At 48.6% G+C, this 17729-nt stretch overlaps 1 long non-coding RNA gene across 1 annotated transcript in view; it reads left to right on the forward strand.

Annotated features, from left to right (window-relative positions):
* The window catches only part of LOC118553789 (uncharacterized), a 43067-nt gene that overhangs the window by 21243 nt on the left and 4095 nt on the right, over positions 1-17729 (forward strand). Inside the window, exons 2-3 of the long non-coding RNA XR_013448619.1 lie at positions 14675-14902; positions 15016-15211. This is a non-coding gene — a long non-coding RNA (uncharacterized LOC118553789). The remainder of the gene's footprint in view (positions 1-14674; positions 14903-15015; positions 15212-17729) is intronic.

Here is a 17729-nt window from a genome sequence, read left to right on the forward strand (position 1 = left end):
TGGTGTCCTCTACCGCCTGGCCTGTGTCACGCTGAATTGTTATCATTTTTCTCTGTGTCCATGTCCAGCTGTGCTGTGGGCTCAGTGAGGGTGAGGACAGCCTCCGCTCCCCTTGGGCTTATGTGTGGTCCTGCCTCCTTGTTCCTCGAGCCGCTCGGTCCTTCCTGCATGCAGGGCCTGGGCCTGGAGGAGCCGAACCTCTTACCTCCCTGGGTCTACTAATTTCTTAAAATACCCATTTTTAGGGTGTGTAAGTAACACGTGCTCATTATAGGATACTTGGAAAACATGGAGAGCAGCCTGACGAGAAGTCATTGCATTTTCAGCATGCAGGAGCAAGGCTCACGTGGTGGGTGGTGCGCAACGGGAAATATGCACCTGTGTTGGAAACTTGACTGCAGATCCTTTGAGGCTACATTTTCCACTTTGTAGCATTTTCTAAACTTTTCTCCTGCCCCAGACGTCATCTGCAGCCCCTGGTGGTGGTGGCGGTGGCCCCTTGCCCAGTGGCCATGTCATTTCAATGATCACCTCCTGCTTCACTCTTCCAGAGATTGCTGGTACCGCTATCTTATTGGTATGTTTTTCTGCAAACCCTTGAGAGTCTCTCCAGGGTGAGTTCTTAGAAGTGGATATGTAGGCATAGAGCGTGCACATTTGAAATAACAAATTGCTCAGTTGGCCTCTAAAGGCAGCGGTGGGGCTGAGGGCCCTCTGTCCTGCATCCCTGCTGGCAGCAGGCAGGGGTGTTGACCGGCAGCCTGCAGGGGGATCGCTGTAGCTATCCTGTGGGTTCCTCACAGCCCCTCCAAGCTGGGCCCAGTCACACATGCCTGCGACATTGATAGATGCTGTCCTCGGTCCTCCTGCACACTGAGCCTCCAAGGCAGGGCCCCTGTGCATGATTGCCTCTGGTCCCCAAGCACCCAGCGCCCAACCCTTTCCCTCACACAGGGAGGTGTCAGTCACACATCAGTGCAGAGCTGGCTTGGGGTCACATTTCCTCTGGCAAGGCACAGCCCTGGCCTCTCCCCTCCCAGGTGTGGGAATGCCAAGCTTAGGAGTCAGCACAGAGGTCAACCAGCCCTCTGGAGCCCTGGGTTCAGTTGGAGTTTAATTAAACAAGAAACATCTCTGCTTTAGTGGATCATAAAGTTGTTATTTTTAATATTTGTCATAAAAATTAACCCTGCTGTACCAAGCTGATGGGCAGCATGGCCGAGCAGGCACCAAGCCTAGATTGGGCCCCGGCTTTGCTGTGTGACTTTGAGCAAGTGGTTTGACCTCTCTGTGCTTCCATTTCTTCATCTGAAGAAATGCCCCCTCATGGAAGGGGCAATCATGGCAAAGGGTGCATGCAAAGCCCTCCATCCCCTCACTGATCTATCCACCCACCCATCCACTCACCCATCCGCCCATCCATCCGTCATCCTTCCGTCCATCCATCCATCCATCCATCCATCCATCCATCCATCCCTCATCCATCTATCATCCATCCACTCATCCATCCATCCATCTATCCACTGGGGCTCATAATAATGCCCAATAATTCACTAGCTGTTGTGAGATGAAATAAGAACCTAGCAAGTTCTTAAGGCAGAGTAAAAGCCCCACAAAGAGTGGATGTTACTATTATCACTGTTGGGCAGGACATCTGGGGACCTGTCCGGCCTAGAGAGGCAGGTGTTTGTCAGTAGGCTCCCCTAGGCCCTGATGGAGGCAAAAGACCTGGGGAGGAGGGGCATCCAGCAGGGGCCCCACTCCTGCCACCTTCTTACCCTCGGAGCTCTGAGACTGGGTCGGCACGGGAGGCACAGAAGTCTCTCTTGCAGATGGAAGAGCTGACCTTCCCACAGCTCTGTGCCTACGGGCAGTCTTTTCCTACTTAAGTAAAGGAGGAAGGTGAGCCCATATGGAGCCCCGTGTGCCAGGCCAGCATGGTGCGAGGGGCTTTGCACCTAAAACCTCCCCTGATCTTTACCATAACCCTGAGAAACGGACTCGTGTAAGTGTCCATTCTGCAGCTGAGCAAGCTGAGGCCATCAAGACACATAAGATGTTATGATTATGAGCATTAGGGACTGCGTTGTGCCCCCCAGATCCATATGTTGGAGTTCCAACACCCAATGCCTCAGAATGTGACCACACTGGGAGAGAGGGCCTTTATAGAGGTAATTAGGTTAAATGGTGCCAGTGGGGTGGGCCCTAACCCAATGTTGACCAGTGTCCTTGTAAGAAGAGGGGAATAGGACGGAGGCAGGCAGAGGGACAGCTGTGTGGAGACACAGGGAGAAGGTGGCTATCTACACGTCAAGGAGAGGCCTTAGGAGAAACCAGCCCTGCCCACGTCTGGGCTGCAGACTCCAGTCCCAGAATCATGAGAGAACAAACATCTGATGTTTAAGCAGCCCAGGCCATGATACTTGTTACGCAGTCCGAGCTGACTGATGCAATGATGTTTGCTTCAAAGAGTTGAGCCACAGCCAGAGGCCAGAGCTGGGAGGGGCTGAGCTGGGATTGGAGCCAAAGCTCCTTCCGTTGTGTAGCCTATGAGACATGGGGGTTCAATGGGGTGGTGGGAGGTGAGTTGGACACCCTGGGAACCTGCTGGTGACCACCTGTCCCTGGACTGGGGTCCCATCTGTGAAGTGAGGGGTGGATTTTCTGGGACCCCTGCAGCTCTCTGAGGACCTCTGCACCTCTAAAAGCACCTGGGGCCATTGACCAGGCAGAGGCTGCTTTCGGTGGGTCTTGTGGCCGCTGTGGGTGTGGGCCCCCGGGTGGCTGTGAGTCATGATGAGCAGCAGATAATGAAAACAAATACAGCAGGAGCCTGAGGCCTGGAGCCCGGGGCTGGTGCACTCCAGCAAGGACTGCTGGTGCAGCCCCACTTCCCGGGTGTCTCGATTTCACTGCTATTAATTAAACGGGGTTGGTTATCATGCTGTCTGTGGAGAAACACATTTCTGTGAGATGCTTCTGGTACTCTGGCTCAGGGTCTGATGGATTCAGGTTACTGTGGGGTGGTCATGCATTACATGCAGGAGGAGATAAACCCCTGCCCATTGTCTTCTGGGACCTTTGTCACCATCCTATGGGACCTTGCAGGCCCCAGTCAAATCCCAGCTCTGGCAACTTCCCAAATGGGCCTAATGAGGTCTCCCAGCCTCAAGACTATCTGCTGTGTCCTCCTCGTGGAGGGGGCAATAATGGCAGAGGGTGCATGCAAAGCCCTCCATCCCCTCATTCATCTATCCACCCACCCATCCACTCACCCATCTGCCCATCCATCCATCATCCATCCATCCATCATCCATCTATCATCCATCCACCCATCCATCCTTCATCCATCAGTCCATCTGTCCAGCCATCCATCATCTACCTATCTACCCATCCATCCATCATCCATCCATCCATCCACTCATCCATCCATCCATCCATCCACTCATCCATCCATCCATCCATCCACCCATTCACTCATCCATCCATCATCCATCCATCCATCCATCATCTATCCACCCATCCATCCATCATCCATCCATCCATCCATTCACCCACCCACCCACCCACCCTCCCACCCTCCCATCCACCCTCCCATCCACCCTCTATACTGGTGTCTACCCTAAGCCAAGTACTAAAAGCCTGGAGAAACCTTCTGGATTTTCTATGTAACTTGGGACTTGTGTCCCCTGTACTAACTTGTATATGTTGGTGACGTCATCTGCCATCTGCTAGCTGCCACTGCCTGCTCTGTCCCAGTCCCTCAGTGTCTACCTGTGGGCAGGGTGCGGGGCAGGCCTGGGGTAGGAGAAGCCAGGCCGGACAGGGACAAGTCTGTGGGAGGCCTTAGTGGGCAGGTGGCCCTTTCAGGGCTGGGCAGATGTCTGGAGTGAGTAAGGCAGACAGACGGTATCACCCTGTAGTCACCTTGGGCTTGGCTTGAGGTCATCAAGAGCTGGGACCCTCCCCCACAATAGCACCCCCCACTGTTGCCCCCATTAGATTTTGCCCCATAACATGGCCAGTGTATCTGCTCGGCAAGCTGTGCCAACAATGGAGTCTGAGGAAAAGATAGGGTGGCATCTGGGGGCCTGAGCTGGCAGTGGGTGAAACATGGTGAAAAAACATGGTGAAAAAAATTAACAACACATGTGCAGGCACACAATTTAGAGGGTGCCAAAACTCAGTAATTAAGACCCTCAGCCAGTCTGGCACTGCACACCCAGGGTGAGAGATGAGGTGTAGTCACCTGGCAGTGGGGACCAGGAATGTTCCCAGTGAGTCAGCCCCCCTGCCCAGGACCTGAGGTCACAGAAACCCCATGTCCCCCCAGACCCCCCAGAAGGGAATCTGCATGCGAGGGTCCAGAGTGTGTAGCCATCGAGGTGATGCATGTCCAGTTCCTAGGCACGAGGTAAACTGAGGCTCTAGAATAAGGAGGAAGCGGGACTGCCTGCCCCTCACAGGGGTGAGCTATCCTTGTCCACCTCGCAGAATTATCTGTGTTGTGCAGCCAGTATTTCTGGTTCATTCCATGGGGGGGCACGTGGTGCATGGCCCTTTAAAGCCAGGCCATGTGACCAGGACGGATCAGTGAAATGTGAGTGGATGTTGTGTGTGTGGTGTGTGTGTGTGTGTGTGTGGGGTTATGTATAGTGTGTGTGTGTGTGTGTGTGTGTGTCTTCCAGCACAACACTGGCCCTAGCCTGGGTAGCTGGAAGTGGCTCTCTGGGCCGGGGTCCCCTCTGATTCCTGGGGCCCTGCCACCTCCCCTCAGTGGCCGTGTGGTGAGTGACCGATGGCTGTCCTCTGGTCGTGGGGGGTGGCTCACTGGGACACGCCCTTGCCGTCCTCACGGATGGCCCCCCTCTCTGCGGTGCCTGGGGTGCGCCCAGCCCCGGGGCGGAGGGGATGCTGGAGGGGACGGTGCAGTCCTGAAGGGCAGCTGTCCTAACCAGAGGCGGGGTCGGGCCAGCAGGGGCCACGGGGAGCGTGTGGGCGTGGCGGGGACCCTGGAGCTCCCGTGGTGTGGCCCGGGCTGTGGGGCTGGCTGCGGCTGGAGCAGGGAGAGCTGGTAGAGGGAGAGGCCTCCGCGGCCCGTGGCCCTCTCCCCCGAGCAGCTGGGCCCCACCGTATCTCGAATACCCACGGAGCCATGCTGCTGGGAGCCGGATGCTTCCCAGAGGCCCTGCCTGTGCCGCGGGCACCCGGAGGAGGGGGGCCCTTCGCTCGGGGCCGGCCACGACCGGGGGGGCCGGCGGGCCTCAGGTGTCCCCCACAGCGCAGCAGTGCGTGGAGTGTGAGTGCGCCCGGCACAGTTGGCCGGAGCCCGCCTCCAGGGTGGTGGGCAGAGCCCCAGGCTGGGGGCTGGACTGGGGGGGGTCTCGGCTGGCTCCGCCTGAGGGCCCGGTCACCCAGGGGGCTGCGCCGGCCAGTGGTCTGCCTTTTCAGCCCATCTGCCCACCTTTTGCAAAGTGGTCTCAGACAGACGGAGCCGTCCTTTTGGGTCAGGATTTGCCTGTTTAACGTTGACAAAATGCTCTTACATTATCTGTCCCATTTTACAGATGAGGGAACTGAAGCTCGGGGAGGCCAGGGGCTTGTGGACAGCCTGCAGCTGGAGTGGGGCTCACGCCAGGCTCTGTGTGTCTGCACCCCGCCTTCCTGACCCCGGGCCGGTGTGGAAAGCTTTCCGAGCCCCGCTCTCGTCCCGGCAGACACAGACCATGCTTCTGCGCGCTGCGCTGGGGCAAACCGCGGGCGATCCGGGGCCACAAACGTGGGGCTTGGTGAACACGTCCATATGTTTTCATATTATATAATTTTAAGAAAAAAATGCAAAGTAGCAGGAAAGATATTGAATATTGAATTTAGGTAAATCTTCAAAATAAAACCCTTTCAAAAATTTAAAATCAAAGACTGAGCCACACAGCCTTCTTACTGTCAGGCTCATATTTGAAATGGGCTCAGGCAGCTCGGGGGTTGACGTCCTCCAGCTACCAAGAGCTGATGTCCACACTGATGTCCACACTGAAGGACCCCAGCCAGTGGCTGTCATGAGGCCCAAGGTCGCTGGTGGTGGCTTAGCGGCAGGGTCCCCTCCCTCCAGCTGAATGCCAGTCCCGCGCTCATGCGTCTGATCTAACCACATGCCGCCGTCTTTGGTTGACAAATACAGTGTTGGAAATTTTTTGTGATAATGCAAATGGATTTTGAATCTAATTGAACTTTTTATATCAAATATTTCAAAATAACGACGACATTTTCCTCAGCATCCACAGATGCTGCTCTCCCAGCCCCATCATTCTTCTTCAGGATTCAAATGATAACCCCCGCCGAACATCGCGGGTGAGCCGTTCTGACTTCACTTCTCCAAAGTCGACACTTTGGCTCTGAACCCATAAACTTTATCATTAAACGTTGCCATATTTTCGGGCGGTTCTTGGCAATATTCAAATAAGTTCATTTCCGTGCTCAAAATGTCAGTGAAGTAAGCTGTTTCTGGAGCCCGTGACTTTGCTTCAATCAGTCTGCAAAGTTAGAGTTCTGACCGTCGGGGTCTAAACTCTGGCCGGCGGCCCCCATCTGCGGCGAAGGTGCAGACTGCTTCCCAGGAAGCTGAGAACAAATGGTATTTACCAGACTCCTCAGGCTCATCCTTTCAGATCTACTGGCAAATTTTGCATGGAAGACCTTGAATTCTGGGGTTTCCAGAGCAGTCTCCTTCCCATCACATCTTCCTGATGAGCTGTGCTCAGCGTTTCCCTGATGTTTTCCATGTGGCCGCTTGGAGAAACCCATTGCCCAGTTGGGTCCCTTTTTCCCTCCAACACAGATGATGTTCTTTTAGGGGTTGATCTCTCCAGTTTTGGGTGAGAGCTCCAGCCCCTTGCTTGGACTCCATGAGCAGCATGGGGGTTAGGGATCTCAGTGTCCCACAATTTCCCCGTGTAGAGCCCTTCAAGTTCCCAGGCAGACGCTGAGCCGTTAGCACCTCAGCAGACAGGGGTGGGGACTGGCTGGTGTGCTCGCTGGGGAAGGAACCAGATAGGAAATCCCATCTATCAGCCTCCTGTCCTGGACCCTTGTTCTGTTGGATGAGCTGCCCGGGCACTTGAGCCTGCCCCTCCCTGTGCACAGACTTTCACCCTGCTTGTCCCCTCCAGGGTCGTCTTCAGCCCTCCCACCCCCACCCCGCACTCCCAGCCCCTGTCCTCCCCGAAGATAACCATCATCCTCACCTTCATGCTTATTCTTGCCTTATTCTATCATTTGCCATCCTCAAATTGGGAGGTGGTGGTTGTCCTCAAATAATACAGTTGAGTTTTGCATTTCCTCAATATTTATGCAAACAAAATGATAGAGTACGCAGTTTTGTGTTTGACTTGCTTGACCCAACATTACATTTTCAAGATTAAGCCATAGTGTTGCATGCAGCTGTGATACATCGTTTTCATTGCTGGATATCAAGATTTCATTCATCTGTTTTGCTGTTGAAGCACATCTGGGTCTTGGGGCATTGGGGCGCATTTTTCTGAGGTGTACATACCTAGGAATGAAGTCCCTGGTCATAGAGTATGTGCATCTTTAAATTTCCTAGAAAATTCAGGGCAAATGGCATCACGGGAGAGTCTCCCTGGCTGTGAGTTCTCGCCAGTCCCCCCATTTCTAGCTCCATTGGTGGGTTTGCGGTGATTGCTCATTGGGTTTTAAACGTGCATTTCCCTCGTGACTCCCGGGCGCCATTTTTGACGTTAACTGGCCAGCTGGAGATGTGCTTCGGTGATGTGCTTGTTCAGGTGTCCAGCCCGTTTTGTTTCTGGATTTACAGTCTTTGAAACTTGTGTTCGTTGTGTATTTCAGCTACGAGAACTTTGTCTGGTATGTGTGTTGCAAATGCTTTCTGCCACTACTTTTCTTGCCTTTTCGTTATTTTACTGGTGTTTTTGGGTGAACAGAAATACTTAATGTTTATGGGGCCAAAGCATCAAGTTTTCCTTGATGGTTATTGCATTTTGAATCCTGTTCAAAATCTCTCCCCATCTGAAGATCATGAAGATGTTCTCCTATCCTGTCTTTTAAAAGCTTTGTTACGTGTTTTGGGATTCACACTTGGAGCTCCATCTGCCTGGAATTAATGTTTGTGTATCGTGGGTGGCAGAGGGTCAACTTTCTCCCCATAACTGCTCTCCAGAAATATCTTTGCTCCAAATCAAGTGTCCGCATACCCGAGGCCTGTTTCTGGCTTGATGATGGGAGCTTTATAACTAAGTCTTGGTGTCAGGTAGAGCAAATGTGCCCACGTTTTACTTGCTTGTCAACAATGTCTTGGCTTTTCTTTCTCTTTGAATTTCCATAAAAGTTTCAGAACCAACACTCCAAGTTCTCCAGAAATTCTTTTTTTTGGGGATTTGGCCGGTACAACATAGGCTCTGTCTGTGCGCAGTAGTAACAAGCGTACAACCTTGTGTCCTCGAGTCAAGGCAAATCTAGTTTCTCCATTTTTAAAAGCGTCTTTAAAACATCCCAATAATGTTTTAGTTTCCTAAATAAAGACCTTTTACATCTTTGTTAGATTTACTCCTTTGTATTTTTAGACACTATTATAAATTTGCTTTCCTGAGCTTTTCTTATTGAGGTATAATTTATATACAATAAATCCCAGAGAATGTATAGTTCAATGAGTTTTGACATATGCATACACTCAAGTAACAAGATCTCAATCAGGAAAGTTCCCTGGTGCCTCTTTCCGGGCAATTGTCCTATCCCTCTTGCTGAGGCAACCGCCATTTGGACTTCTGACACTGTAGATTAGATTAGCCTGTTTTAGAACTCTGTGTAAATGGAATTCGACTGTATTTACCCTTTGGTGTTGGGCCTCTTTCATTCACCGTAAAGTTTTTAGGCATGCTGTTTTGTGTATCAGTAGACATTCCTTTTTATTATGGAATGGGATTTCATTAAATGACTGTACCAATTTATGGTATATTAAATTTACATCAAAATTTATCACCCACCGATTGATGGGTATTCGGGTTGCTTTTAGCTCTTGGCAGTTATGAACAAAGCTGCTATAAACTTTCCGGTAAAAGTCTTTGTGTGGATGTGTACTTTCATTTTCTTGGGTAAATAGCTAGCAGTGGACTATCTGGTTCATAGGATGGAGATATGTTTAACTTTGTGAGAAAATATAAAAGAGTTTTCGAAATAGTTGTACCATTTTACACCCTCACCAGCCAATGTTTGAGAATCCTCCTCAGTCCACATCCTCACAACATTTGTTGTCCGCCATGTGCATTTTAGCCTTTCTGAGTGTGAAGTGCTATTCATTATCATTTTAATGTGCATTTCCCTGATGACTAAGGATGCTGAGCATCTATTCATTTGCATATTGGCCACGCATATATCTTCTTTAGTAATGTGTCTGGTCAAGTCTTCTATTCATCTGGAAAGCAACTTTAAGTTGCATGTACAATAAAATACAGTTGCTTTAAGTGTACAGTTTGGTGAATTTTGACAAATGTACACATGACTGTAACCACCACCACAATCAAGATACAGAATATTTCCATCACCCCAGATCCCTTCCTGCCTGTTTTCAGTCAACTCCCACCCCCGCCGCCCCCGGCCCTACACAGCAGCTGGTCTCCTTTGCATCACTAGGGATTACTGGAATTTTATATAAATGAAATCATGCAGTAGGCACTCTTCTCTGGGTTCTTCCATCCAGTGTGATAATTTCAGATTCCCCGTGTTGTTGTGTGTGTATTGTATGTTCATTCATTTTTGTGGTTTTGTGGTGTTTGCTTTTGTAGCATCCCACTGTGCATTTATATTGCAATTTGTTTACCCATTCACCTGTTGATGGTCATTTGGGTTGTATTCAGCATCTGGCTCTTACGAGCAAAGCTGTTATGAGTATCTATAAGTCTTAGCAAATATTTTCATTTATCTTAGGTAACTAATAGGAGTAAAATTTGTATTAGGGTAGGTATATAATTAAGATATTTCAGGGGCACCTGGGTGGCTCAGTGGGTTAAGCATCTGCCTTCGGTTCAGGTCATGATCCCAGGACCCTGGGATCAAGCCCCGCGTTGGGCTTCCTGCTCAGTGGGGAGCCTGCTTCTCCCTCTCCCTCTGTCATTCCCCCCACTTGTGCTTTCTGGCTCTATCTCTCTGTTAAATAAATAAATAAAATCTTAAAAAAAAAAGATATTTCAGTGTGATTGTAGCATTTTATGCTACTACCAGCATTGTGTGAAAATCCTGGTTACTCCACATTCTCTTCATTTGGCATTATATTTTTGCCATTACAGTGGATGTTTAGTGGTATTTGATTGTGGTTTTAATTTGCATTTATTTGATGACTAGTAATGTTAAGCATCTGTTCATGTTCTTAGTGACTTTTCTTTACCTTCTTTTATGAAGGGTCTTTTCAAATCTTTCTCCCATTTTTACTTGTCTTCGTACAATTGAGTTGTAGGAGTCCCTTACGGGTTCTAGATGTCAGTTCTTTGTTAAGATATATGGTTACAAATATCATCTTATAGTCTGTGGCTTGCTTTTTTCATTTTCCCTGTGATGTTTTTGAAGAATAGAAGTTTTTGCATTTTACGAAGTCCAATTTATCAACATCTCCTTTGAGGTTTGTGTGTTTTATGTCATATCCAAGAAATCTTTGCTGTCTCACAAAGTTGCAAAGATATTTTTCTCGAACTTTTAAAGCTTAGTATGAACATATAACTCTATGATTCATTTCACTTAATGATATCAGATATGAACCTGTTACCTATTAGTGAAAGTATCTTGCTTCTTCTTTTCTAATCTGGATGCTTCTTTTCTACTTCTTGCCTCATGGCACTGGCTAGGGCCTTCAGGACAATGCTGGGCAGAAACGATGAAAGAAGTCATCCTTGCCTTGTTCTCAGTCTTAAGGGGAAAAGATTTTGTCTTTCAATATTAAATATTATGTTAGCTGTAGGTTTTGGTAGGGGCTTTTTATTATTTTGAGGAAGTTCCTTTTTGTTCCTAGTTTGTGGAGGATTGTTAACACACATGGATATTAAATTGTGTTACATGCTTTTCCTATGACTACTGAGAAGAGAATATAGTTTTCTCCTACATTCTGTTAGTGAATCATTTTGATTTTTTTGAATGCCAGAACAACCTTGCATTACTGGAATCCACCAACTTTTATTTGTTGGTGGATTTGATTTGCTAAGATTTTGTTAAAGTTTTTTTGCATCTAATATACATGGGAAATACTGGTCAGCAGTTTTCTTTTCTTGTAATTGGTAACGCTGGCTTTAGGAAATGAACTGAGAAGCATTCCCTCTCCCTCCATTTTCTGAAAGTAATTGTGTAGAAATGGTTTTACTCTTTCCTAATGTGTAATACCATTCATAAGTGAAGACACTTGGGCCTGGAGTCATTTTTGTGGGTAGATTTTTTGTGAATTTAATTTGTTCAGTAGTTATAGAGCTATTCAAGTTTTCCATTTCTTTTTGAGTCAGTTTGAGTCAATTTGAGTCTTTCAAGAAATTTGTCTATTTCATCTAAGTAGTTGAATTTGTTGGGTTAAAAATTTTTCATAATATTTTCATGCTATCCTCCTAATGACTGAAAGATCTATAGTGATGTCATATCTTTCATTCCTGATGGCAAATCTATCTTCTAGCTTATAGTCTTCATCAGCCTTACTAGATGTTTATCAACTTAGTTGATTGTTGCTAAGAACCAGATTTTGGCTACATTGATTTTCTCTATTTCCCTTTTTCCCCACTGTGTTTCTACTATTAATTTTATATTTTCCTTCCTTCTAGTAACTTTGCATCTTACACTTTCTCTAGCTTCCTAAAGTGAAAAATAGGATAATTAATTAAAAACTTTCTAAATTTTTAACGTAAACGTTTAAAGTTCTTAATTTTCCTCTATATACTGTATTAGCTGCATTCTACAAATTTGGATAATGTCCTTTTTATTTTTATTCATTATAAATTATTTTCTAGTTTCCTTTGGGATTTCTTCTTTGACCCATGGATTTTTCGGATGTATATCATTTAATTTTCAAATGTTTGGAGATTTTAAGATACTTAAAAATATCTTTTTCTGTTATTGGTTTCTAATTTGTTTCTGTAAAATTTCTGTTTTGATATAATTTTGATTCATTTAAACATATTGAGACTTAATTTTTAGTCCAGTCTATGATATACTTGGTGAGTGTGTTATATGTGTTTGAATAGAATGTATCTTCTGTTGCCACTGGGTGGAGTGTTATGTAAATGCTAACTGGGTTCAGTTGGTTGATAACATTGTTTAAGTCTTGGACATCCTTGCTGATATTCTGTCTTCATGTTAGTTACTGGGAGAAGAGTTTCTAAAGTTCCAATTATAATGCGATTTGTCCATTTCTCCTTTCAGTCCTGTCAGTTTTTGCTTTATGTCTTTTGAAGTTCTGTTATTAGGTACATTCCTATTTTGGGTCATTATGCCCTCTTAATGAATCGGTTCATTTATTATTATGAAACATCTCCCTTTGTCACTGGTAACATCCATCTTTCTTATGCTTAGTGTTGTGTGAGGCATATATTTCCCATCCCTTTACTTTTAACCTTTTTCTGTGTCTTTATATTTAAGTAGGTTGTTGCAGACAGAATATTATAGATTTTTACTTATCCATCCAGAGCAACAATTACTTAAAATATATTGTGTATGTAGTTGGCTTCAACCCACCACCTTCCTATTTTGTTTTCACTCATCCCACTGATCCTTTCTTCTTTTCTACTCTTTTCCTGCCTTCTTTTGGATCAGTTAATTTTTTTTTGTGATTCCATATTATATGCAGTGTAAGGACCTTGAATAATGATGTATTTCCACATCCTCCTTCTGTCCTTTTTACATATTTTACTTCCATTTGTTTTCAGTCTCCAAATATATGTTTTTCCTTTAAACAGTCCATTTTACTAATTTTTTAAAAAATTAGGAAAAAAGTTTTTAACTTTACCACATATTTACCATTTCCACTGCTCTTCATTCCTTTGTGTGGGTCCACGTCTCCAGCTGGTGTCATTACTTCACCTAAAGAAGTTTATGTAAGGTTTTTTTTTTATTTTAAGTGCAGGTCTGCTGGGCACAGGTAAATATGAGAAAGGTGTATCAGACTGGCTACCACATCCAGGAACTGTAGCCTTTACTCTGCTTTATTTATTTTATTAGCCCCATGTAAACCAAAATTATATCATTCATTGATCTGTTCCGGTTTTGTTGTCAGCCTCACACATTTGAATATTTGCTCCTAGAAGGCTGGGACTTCATTTTCCCTGCTCACCCTACTGCCCAGGATAGCGTGAGCCTCAGAGAAGGTGTTCTGTGATTATTTGTTGAATAAATAAGCAGAATGTTTATTGGGAGACTGGAGGGGATCTGGGCAAAAGGAAGAAGAAGTTCCAGAAGTAACTAACAGTTGGGGAGCCATGCAGGGTGAAGAGTCAGCATGGGTTGAGCTAAGGCGGCTCAGGGTGAAGCCGTGAGGCCCCATCATAATGTGGGACTGAATGGATCACTGAGGCCAGAGATAGGCCAGAAAATTGATGATCTTTATAGAAAAGCTGAACTATTTTCTTTGATGTCAAGTCAAAGTGCAGAATTCTTTGGCTTCATTGCCATAGAGGAGAGGGAGACAAATCTGGTATGAAAAATTTCATTCAAGATTAATACTAATGATTAAAGACCCCTCTCAATGAAGGGCTCAGCCTGTGACATCCACACAGGGAACCAGAATGGAGCTAGAGGCTCCACGGAGAATGGGATTCAGAGATTTGTGACAATGCGTGGTGGGTGGCGAGAGGCTTAAAAATGCAGATTGTTGAGTCAAAGTTCCGATGGTTTTGGTGCTGAGCTGTTGTGAATGGCATAACAGATAAGTATTTAGTCAATCTGGGGAAGCTCTTGCTTATTTTTTTTTTTTTTTTTAGGATTTTATTTATTTATTAGAGAGAGAGAGAGAGCAGGGAATCGACCTGAGCTGAAGGCAGATGCTTAACCCACTGAGCCACCCAGGCACCCCAGGAAGTGCTTGCTTCTGATTTATGACTTCGAAGAGCCTCCTAGAAGCTATTCCTGATGATAACATCAGTATCTCTTTCTGGAATTTCCAGAAGTTGGTATTCTGCCTGCATCACGAGGGACTCAGCACATGCAGTGAGCACCAGCCTCAGGAGCTCTTCTCATGGGAGGGAATCCTGACTCTCTGGGTTCCCAGCTTGCTGAGGGGCAAAGCAGACCCACACAGCTTTGGGCGTGTTTCACCAGTGACTCAGAGGGACATTTTTTGAATTTCTTTTTCTTCCTATTCACTGCAGGTAATCAAATAAGTATTTTTTTCGGAGCAGTTATCATGTCAGCAGAGCTGGTTAAACACTGTGGAGAGATGATGGGACTTTAGCTCAAACTCCAGCCCCTTCCCTTTCAAGCTACATGACCTTGGGCAAGTTTCTCAGCCTCACTTTGCCTCCCCCTCCTCATCTCTAAAATGGGACAAGAGATGAGCCCCCTCAGATGTGCTGTGGGGGCTAAATGAGTTGCACAAGCAAAGCTCTTAGGACAGTGCCCAGCACACATAAACAGTATAAGTATTATATATCTTTTTTTTTGAGAAATGATTTGTGCCCCCCAGGAAGCTGCGAGGTTCCAGCCAGAGGGCATGATTCGGGACCAGGACCTCACCCACCCTTCCTGATACCGCTGCTACTTGCCTTCAAAGTATCCCCGTCACCCACTTTCTTCTCCATAGAATCCCGAGCCTGTTGGGGTGGGAACGTGTCCCACTGCAAAACAGCGACACCTCTATTGTCTACCGCGTTCTGTGGCTCAGGCCACGGGACCACGTTCTCTCTGGTGAGAGGTAAGGAGAAGCCGGTTGGGGCTTTCAGGAGGCATTTCTAAGGGCAGGCAGACTCAGTGAGTGGTAGAGAGCTTTTACACTTTGCTTTCCCCTTCTTCCCACCCCAAAAGCAGATGATATGCAGGAGGAGGAGCAACCATCTGTGACCCGTGGACAAGCACCTGCTAGGTGTTGGAGTTCCGTGGGCCGCCCTCCCAGAGCGGCACAGACTGAGCGGCCTGGAGGAGCGCACGCTGGTTCCGGCAGTCCCGAGGCCTCGCTTTCTTCCAGGCTGGCAGGACTTGGTCACCCTGCGGGGCCGTCTCCTAGGTGAGGATCCCCGGCTGCGTGATGATGCTCACTCCAGAACCTTCCGTGTCCTTCTGCGGCCTCCAGTTTGTGAGGTGTGCGGCTTTCAGGGGACAGCCTGCTCTGGTTTGCTCGCCGGGGTGCCGGGGGGTGTGCTCAGGGAGCCGTCTTTGGCAGGCTCTCACTGGGTTTTCTCACATGGTTGGGGCAAAGACGTCCCCGAGGATGTTTCCGTTGGCCAGTTGGCTGAGGGTCGTCTGGCTTGGCAGCGCCCGGCCATCTGCGGGGGGCAACCATGCCCGAGACCTCGCTGGGCGATGCCACAGCCCGGCTCCGGGAAGTGCACCGAGTGTTCCGTTTGTAGATGGGCCTCCGAGTGCTAACCCCGGTTCTCAAGTGGGGAGGGTGTGCGGGGGCTGCTGGGGTGCTCACAGACGAGTCTGTGATGTGCGTGTGTAGTTTGTGTGTGTGCATGTGTATGTGTGTGTGTATGATGTTTATGTGAATACCTGGTGTGTGTGTGTGACGAGGTGTGAGTCCACCAGGGAGCACTGACGGGGCTGGAGGGCCGGGTCCAGCAGCTCAGCTGAGGAGCGGCCACGGGCACAGGGAGCTTGCCCAGCACGGCTCTCCCGTCGTCCTGCTCTGACGCATCTGCCTTGGTTTCCCCTCCCTCCCCCTGCCTTGCTCTCCCTCGCTGGGGGGCTGGGCAGAAACCTGTAAGGATAGACTCCCAGGAGCATGGCCATCCCTGACGTGGGTGGGGGCTGACCCCCGACTTGGGCTTCACGGGCGTGTGGGGATAGGGACGGGGTCTTCGGGGACGGGGTCTGCAGGGGCGGCAGCAGCCGAGGGACAGGCCACTCTGGACCTCAGCCAGGCATTTGTGGAGAACCCCGACCCAGCATGGCAGGCAGACCTCTGCTACTCTCCCAAACTTCAATGTTGAAAATCTCTCCCCTCCAAGAAGCTAAATAAGACCTACTTGACTTATTTAGCCGGTTAATCCATGTTAAAGCCATCAGAAACGATTTATTGATTGGTTTAAAAGCGAAATCCCAGAAGGAAGATACGATCACTTTTTTCCCCAGCAAATCTCAAATTCAGTCTGATAATGAAAACTCTTTCAAGGTAGGACTTGAAAATAGGAATTTCAAACTAAGGTAAAGTGCTTTCTACCATCTTGTGTTTGAAGAATAAAATTGTTTGATGATTAAAAATCTCCAGCAGTGACAGCAGTCGGCCGGGCACAGTTACTCGTACATCCTAGCCCCAGTCCCAGGGGACTCCAGTGCCCGGCTCAGGACCGGGGACCGGGGCAGGCCACGCAGCAGCTTGGGTGGATGGGGGCCAGGCGTGGTGACTGTGGGGGCCACGGTGGACAGCGCAGAGTCCTGGCCCGCGTCCCGGGAGGTAGTGATGTTTTGGGGGCCCGTGTGTGAGCTGGGCGGGGTGTGCCGTGGGCAACAGAAACCAGGGGACAGCACTCAGGGGGCAGCTCAGGCCTGGGGGGGGTGGGGCTGGGGAGCTTGATGTCCAGGCAGCTGTGACCAGGCGAGGCGTCAGAGGACTCAGGTCAGGGGGCCTGCTGAGAAGCTGTGTGGGCCCAGGCGGGTTATGTCACCTTGTGCTCGGTCTCCTTGTGTCTGAGACAGAGAGCATTGTTCTCAGTCCATACAGCTATTGTGAGCCCCAAATGAGTGAGCCCCTAATAGTCGTTAGGGCTAGTGTCCATTGGCTCCTCACAAGTCTCCCTGGAGGAAGCCCACGGAGGGAGAACCCTCAGGCTTGAACCACAGCGCCAGGGGAAGGTCAAAGGAAGCCATCTAAGGTCAGACTGGCAGGAGGACCCTTTCTGAGAAGTAGTAGGAAGCCCATGAGGGAGGACTGCTCCACGGGAGGACCAAATGGGCAGCAGGGTCAGGTCTGTAACAGATCCTGCAAAATGAGCCCAGAGAACGGCCCACGGATGTGGCAACAGAGGCTGCTATGACCTTGGAGTGAGTCCTGGGGAAGGGCCTGACAGCAGGGGGCAGGATGGTGTATCTGTCGGGGTTCCCCAGGGAGCCAGGACCAATGGCAGATGCCTGTGCATGCCTACACACACACACACACACACACACACACACACACACACACACACACACAGATGAGACTGATTTTAGGGAACTGGGTCACGTGACTGTGGGGGCTGACAGGTCTGTAATCCGCAGACCAGCCTGCAGACCCAGGGAAGAGCTGATGTGCAGTCTTGGGTCCTGCAGACCGGGGGCAGGCAGAGAGAGCCCCTCCTCCTCCAGGGACCTCAGTCTGTTTTCTCTTAAAGCCTCAACCTGCTTTCCTCAAAGTCAGCTGATTGCAAATGCTAATGACACCTACAGAATCCCTTCGCAGACACACCTGGACCGGTGTTCGACCGAACCTCTGGGCGCCTAAGCCTGGCCACGTTGACCCATAAAATGAGCCATCCCGATGGTGGGCGGGAGGCCGGCTGGGAGGGGAAGGGCCGTATGAGCACATCTTTGGGTAAAGGGGACAG

The sequence above is a fragment of the Halichoerus grypus genome, chromosome 6 (genome assembly GCF_964656455.1).
Source record: "Halichoerus grypus chromosome 6, mHalGry1.hap1.1, whole genome shotgun sequence".
Taxonomy (NCBI): Eukaryota; Metazoa; Chordata; class Mammalia; order Carnivora; family Phocidae; genus Halichoerus; species Halichoerus grypus.